This window comes from Myodes glareolus, chromosome 17 (assembly GCF_982192425.1).
Source record: "Myodes glareolus chromosome 17, mMyoGla1.1, whole genome shotgun sequence".
NCBI classification, from domain to species: domain Eukaryota; kingdom Metazoa; phylum Chordata; class Mammalia; order Rodentia; family Cricetidae; genus Myodes; species Myodes glareolus.
Genome location: NC_142042.1, coordinates 50,763,312 through 50,770,567, shown reverse-complemented (window position 1 = coordinate 50,770,567; position 7,256 = coordinate 50,763,312). Strand labels below are relative to the sequence as shown.

Below are 7,256 nucleotides of genomic sequence, written 5' to 3'. Positions count from 1 at the left end.
AAAAAGTGATATATATAGTTTTGTAGCAGACAAAAATGTCAGACTGATAAAATGTGTGAGTGTGCATGCATGAGTGTCTGTCAGTGTACACATGCTGTATAGTAAGGATTCAGCATATTGTTTTTATTTCGAATACTAGTAGTAACTCAAGTAGTATGTATCACAGCCAAGGAGGTATCAACAATAATTTTTCATAAATGAAGTGTGAGAGATTGTGAGTCTTCATGCTAATTATCCTAGCAAGAGCAGGCTTCCTTAGGATAAGCAGTCTTATAGTTATCATTAGAGGGGAGTCTAAATATAAATCACTAATATGTCATTTGAGATGGCAGTCATGAATAGGGTCTGTTTATCCCTCAAGCTCAGCAGCCTCCCCTATTAGCAGCATATTTGACTTTCTATGGTAACAGAAAGAATTAAAACTAGGCAGGGATCCTGACTTGTCTCCAGGGACAGGTTTCTCAAAGATGAAGCTGAGAGCAAAGCTGGAGTTCCCTGTAATACTGTCTCCTTTCAGCACACATTATACTTGGAAAGAAAGAATATAAATGTGCCAGTGCAACAAAGTATAACAGTCAGCCTAAGCAGAGCAAACAAGACAAAAGAGAGGTGTAACCTAGAAAAGGAATATTGTCTTCATTCAAAAAGGACAACTTAGATAACCAGGGAGTTCTAGGTGAAACTGATAAGACAGGAGTTATAGGGCTTGAGTCATAGGGCTTTACAGCAATTGTGTCCAGGAACAGGATATTTCCTATTTTCTAAGGTCCCTGTTAGTCAGTTATACATGGATTTTCATTTTGGTTGGGAAACTCCTGGGCCTGGCCACAATAACAGCACTACTCACACTGGGTGGGGCAGGCAGTCATATAAAGAGGCCCTTGACTGTGGGATTGCAGACTCCTTGTGCTCAAGCCCTGGGCTACTTTGAAGAAGGTGGTGAGTGTTTCCTGAGTTGGTCTGTCTTTATGGTCTGCTTATGTGCTCTTGTCAGTTTGGAGGGACTCATTGTGATGGGTCCAGTTGTCTATATGGGATGAACAGCAACAATTTAGCAATTTGAAATACTGAAAAGGGTACAATGTTCCACTGGGAAAGGTGTCTTTTCCTTTTATTTGGTAGGATGTTGAACAGAGTACTTTTCTCTTTCACATGCATCTTTTGGTGTCCCTTTCAGAACCCTAGACATTAGCAGAGATCAGACCCTGGGACTTGCCAGAGCTGTCCTTTATTCTGCTACCACAGACAACCTGCAGGGATGTCACAAGGGACAAGGAAGACAGGGATGTGTTATCAAATTCCTCAGGGTTCCATAATTAGATGTATGTTTCAAATGTATTTCTGTGTGGAAGGAGCCTTGGTTCACTGAAATAATGTGTTTGCTTCCTAGAATAATGCATGATACAAAGGTTACTTCCCTAGGCTAGTGCCACAAATTGCTGACAGGAAAGGGAAAGCCAGGCTGTCCAAAAACAGGGGTTGGTGAAAATGTACATGTGTGAACAATGAAGTGAATGTGAGGTTCCATGTGTCCATCTCTCCTTTCAGTATGGATCACCTCTAACACTGTCATGAAATGTCTTTCAGATCCTGATACTTCAGCACAATGTCTTCTCAAGAGCAGCAGTGCCAGCAGCCAAGCCAGACTCCTCCCGTGTGTCCACCCACAAAGTCTCCTGAGCCTTCTCGTCCACTGAAGTGCCCACAGGCTTGTCCTCCTCCAATATGCTCACAGATTTATCTTCCTCCAACGTGCCCACAGACTTGTACTCCTCCTCCAGTGTGCACACAGATTTCTACTCCAATATGTCCACCTCCTTATACTCCTCCAACATGGCCATATCCTTGTAATCGTCGAATGTGAACACAGCCTTGTATCCTCCAATATGCCCACATCCTTATCCTACTCCAAAGTGCCCACAACCATGCCCACCTCAGCCATGACAGTAGACATGTCCTCCTGTGCAACCTCTTCCACACTGACAGTAGAAGTTCCCACAGAAGAACATGCGAGTGCTGCAGCAGTCTCCAGGACCAAGAGAAGAGGAGGACATCTATCTTCTCCCACTTCAATAGAAACACTTCCATCTTTGCTCAAAGCCTGTCACGGCTGCAGAAGAATTTTGTACACCCTTCACCTCTGTGTGTTTGTTATGACCCCTTAGATGGTAGGCAATCTCCTGAGATTGTTCTCCTTCTGCTGTCAAGTGGTGGCTGAGTTTGTTCCTTTCACACCACCTCAGTGTCCCAGATGCTCAGTGATGAGTAGCTGATTCCACCCTGTGCAATCAGAGGATGTTTCCAAAACGATGAGTTTCCTTGTTTGTATTGTTGTCTCCATGACTTAATTTCCAGAATAAAGAACAATATGGTTGTTAGCACTAATGAGTTCTTTTTTTTCTATAACTGACTCTACAATCTTCCTGATATGGTCCTGTTACACTGTTTTTATTATTTCATGTATGAAGATTTTGATTATAATTTGGGTCATAACAAAGTTTCTTTAGTGATTGTTTGCTTGAGAGACAGAGTTTTATTATACACAACTACAAGCTATTATTTAGCACATGCTATTTTAAAAAGATTATGCTTTGCTCATGTATACATGTTTCACTTAGTTCAAATATCCCCTTAAGCCATATATTAACCCTCACTTGTCCCCTTCATCTGATGTAATAGTTACTCATGTATATCAATCTATCCTTGCTATGTTTTCCTGTTTAATATTTGAAACATCAGTACCAACCTTGTATTTAAGACTGGATTTATTTCCCTGAACATGATGATATGCAGTTTCATTTGGTTGCTTGCAGAGGACATGTGATCAATGTTTTATATGAATGATCATAATTTCAGTCCACATAAGTGTCACTTATTATTTTCCCAACTCTTTCTGGTGTGCAACTGTACTTACTAATGTTATCTGCATGTTAGGAGTAGACCTGAATTATAGATGGGTATTTAGGCATCTCAACTGTATACAGTATGTGACTTCTTTTTCTAAAAGCTCAAGTGATAGTGCTGAATCCTATGACAGAAAAGCAACAAAAACTTGAGTTTTTTATATTTAAGGGATATTAGATAACTTTTTGAAATTCCCATGACCTTTGTGTTGCTACTTCTTTTCCCTTAATACTTTTAATTCCACTCCAAAAACATTTAAATTTTAATAGAGAATTGTTTTATTTAATGTAATCTTCCCAGGAACCATAAAGGCCATAGATCATGCCATGGAGGTAGTCATGGTACTTGAGGTGAGTAAATGGGTTTATAACACCTTTATGACCTTTTCTAATATCTACATATACACTTTCAAATGCATGAATTTAATAAGAAAATTGACAGAAGAAAAAATCTCAGCCTGTAATAATTGCCATCTCATCATTTCTTTAGTGTTGTGTAACAGGAGATCCTGCTTGCCGGGGTTAATGTCCTGCCCAGTTCCCCAGCCATTTAGCCCCAGAGAAAATCACACAGACAGTCTACATCATATGTAAACGGATTCACCCATTAACTCATGCTTCTTATTAGCTCTTGTAGCTTCAATAAACCCATTATTCTTATCTAAGTTAGCCACATGACTGACTACCATTTTCAGCATGACAGATCACATCTTGCTTCTTCAGTGATTTGGACAGTACTGGAAAGGGATGAGCTTCCTCCTTCTCAGAATTTTCCTATTATGATTACTCCTCTTTACTTCCTATCTGATTGTCCCACCAATCTTTCTGTCTAGACAGTCAGCATTTATTTAAATCATGATTGACATAATACAGACAATTCTCTTTCACCAGTGTTGTTAGTTTTGGGCTAGGTGTTCCATGTCAGTAGGCTTCAGTGCCTTCAACATTATGTTCTACAGAGTAAAGATCTTTCTTGAGGGGAATAGTTCATCAAGGACTGCTTTCTTTGCATGCAGGTAGAAAATGTCTACAAATTAGTGCCTATGTATTTCTGTGTCTCTAAACTTTTGCTGACTACTGAACTGGAATTCCATTGAGAAATTCACCCTGTGAATATCAGTTTCCTTAAGTCTAATGCTATCTTTTTGTCAGAAATGTGATAGATATAAGGGTAATTGTATTCTTCTTATTGGCCAGGAGACTAATGAGGAAAGCCTTGCTTGAACAATTTTTGAGGATTTAAATAATTTAAATTTTACAGTTTCCCTCATGTACTTCTTTTTAAGTTCATTGATATTCCATATGGAGGCAAATAATTTCATAATTTGGTTGATATCTTGTTCTGAAACTCAGAGAAAACACCTACTTTGGAGAAAAGTATGAAAGCTCTAGGCCCAACCTGTATTAACTATTGCTTTTCAGAGCCTGCTCTTGAAAACAGTGTTATGACCTGAATATGGTTTATAGGTGTGGTGCCTCATCTCTACGATCATGGCAGTTAGGTAATAGAGGCAGGTGGATTACTGTTTTGATGCAATATTGAGCTATATATTGTCAACGTCTAGAGCATCGGGGTTCCTGGGTAAGAGTGTCGAACAAACCAGAACACAGGGGAGGCAGTGTGGAAAAACAACATTTGCAAGCTGTACGCTGTGTGTTTATTAAGTAATCCTTTTATACGCTTTGGAAACAATTGCTTCAGTCAACAGTTTAAGGAGGAAATATAGATCATGAGTAAACCAAGGACTTATTTAGATTATGCACACAAAGCAACTTAATGTAGCAAGGGTGGTCTGGGGGCTTGCCTATTTTAAACAAGGGTCTCCAGAGACATTTTCTCTCTGTTCCAATCTATTCTAAGACTTCCTTCAGTGAGCAGAACAGCTGCTTCAAGCTGAGACTGTGGCCTCGGAACAGTGACTTCCGCAAACCACAGGGTATGTGATACTTGCTCTTAGAATTAAAAGTCAGAGGAATTGTCACTCTGAAATGTCCCATAGCATTCCAAGGAACTTCTCTTAGATTCCAAGGCAGTACTCAACAACTCTCCTGGCGCAGGTGGCAAGATCCCTGCATTTTATAATACAGTCTCCAAATCTCAACAATATATATTTTATTTTCTTTTATATATTTTCTTTTATATATTGTCTCAAAATAGCAAAACTGGTTATATAGCCCTTTGGGGGAGTTTTACACTTTAAGCCTTTGTTTAAATAATGAGACCACAGAAATAAATATATCACAACCTCTCTTGTACTACAAATAAAAAGCATCAGAAAATTCTAGTAGAAATTTTAAAATATCAAATCTTCCAACACTTGAATTGGTGCCACTAGCACTGGCTATCCAGTCATCACTAGAAAAATAGAACTAATATGATAACTTTTCTAATTCCTGAGCACAGAATTCACTTCTGATCCAACCTGAGGATCTCTGGAGGAGATAGCTACATTCTTACACCACCTCGACTCCTTTTCTTTACTTTACCTCAGAGAAGCCAGCTACTTCACTAGTTTCATTGCTCCGCTATTTGTGGTGTGTGTTTTCAGCTGTATGACATCTATGTTTTACATCTAGTGAGTAATTGCTTATCCAGACAGTGGGGATGTGAGTTAGTTCTATAGTTTACTGGCAGTAGATTCCATATTGTTCCCTGGGACTTTGTTGGCCCACCAAATGTCTCAAACATAATGAAAAGTGCTATTAGCTCCTGAACTAGGGGTGAGAATTTTCTCTATACTTCCTGTGTCCACTCTGTAATTTTGTCTACTTTGTGCAGGTCTTTTTGTACATGTTGATACATCTATGTGAATTCTCATATAGAGTTTTATTGTTGCATTTAGAAATGCTTTTGGTTGCGATTTTCCTTCTACTACTTTCTGTAAGGCTGGATTTGTGGCTACGAATTGTTTAAATTTTTTTTATCCTGGAATATTTTGTTCTTTCCACTGGTAGTGAATGATAGCTTGGCGGGGGATAGTAGTCTGGATTTGCATCCACGGTCTCTTAGTTTCTGAAGTACCTCTCTCCAGGACCTTCTGGCTTTCATGGTTTTCATAGAGAAATCTGGCATAAGTCTGATAGGTTTACCTTTCTAAGTTACTAAACCTTTTCCCTTTGCAGCTCTTAATATTCTTTCTTTAATCTGTATGTTTTGTGTTTTGTTTATTATACGGCAAGGACATGGTTTTTTTTTCATCAAGTCTATTTGATGTTCTGTATCCTTCTTGGACTTTCATAGGAATATCATTCTTTAAGTTGGGAAAGTTTTCTTCTATAGTTTTGTTGAATATATTTTCTGGGTCTTTTATCTGCAATTCTACTCCTTCTTCAATCCCTATTATTCTCTCAAATTTGGTTTATTTTGTGTCACAGATTTCTTGAATGTTTTGTGAAGAGAATTTGTTGGATTTGCCTTTTTTTTTTAATCAGAGCGTTTATTTTCTCTATGGTATCTTCAGAATCTGATATTCATTCTTCTATCTCTTGTATTCTATTGTTATGCTTGATTCTGTAGTCTCTGTTTGTTCACCTAGATATTCCATATCCAGCTGGCCCTCGGTTTGTGTTTTCTTCATTGCCTCCATTTCAGTTTTCAATTCTTGAACTGTTTCTATTACCTGTTTGATTGTTTTTTTCTTGGTTTTCCAGGGTATCATTTACAGATTTACTCATTTCTTCAAATGTTTTGTTATACTTCTCATTCATTTCTTTACTCATTTCTTCAAACTTTTTTGTTATACTTCTCATCTAATTCTTTAAGGGAGCTATTCATATCCTGTTTAAGGAACTCTACTACTTTCATAATGACACTTTTTTCCACGTCTTCTAGATTAAATTGTTCAAGTCCTTCTATTGTAGGGTTGATGGAATCTGGGGTTTTCATGTTGTTTTTCAGATTTTTGGAGGAACTCGTGCCTTGGCGTCTGCCCATCTCTTCCTTCAAATGTTCTCTAATGGATCTTCTGATACCGGGTCAGGTTCCCTTGTTGGGCAGGGACTTCACTGACAGAAGGCCTACCTTTCCTCAGGAAGGCTATTGAAACACAGGAAATGCCTCCTGCTGGGATGCGCTTACAGCCCAGGCCTAGTGCACAAGGCAGCTGAGCAGGGGAAATTTTATGACCCTAGGGGGAAAGGATGAATAGAGGAAGGTGTACCTGGGTGAAAGCTGGCATGGGAGGTGGGAGAGCTTAGCAGGGTGGAGCCACCCCCGCAGGGTGACCAGGGAGTCAACGGGGTCAGGGAAGTTCTGAACTCCTCCTTGCTGGGCTTCTGCCATGAGCCAGGAGCAAGCTCACCCCTCCGATGGATGTCTGCTAGAGGATCAGTGGCCCTTGCTGGCCAGGAATG

At 39.3% G+C, this 7,256-nt stretch overlaps 1 long non-coding RNA gene across 1 annotated transcript; it reads left to right on the top strand.

The window, feature by feature from the left end:
* The first annotated feature begins 868 nt into the window (after positions 1-868).
* On the top strand, positions 869-2,385 carry LOC148119394 (uncharacterized). Its single transcript, XR_015735257.1, has 2 exons — positions 869-939; positions 1,588-2,385. It is a non-coding gene; the product is annotated as an uncharacterized LOC148119394 (long non-coding RNA).
* Positions 2,386-7,256: the final 4,871 nt, after the last annotated feature.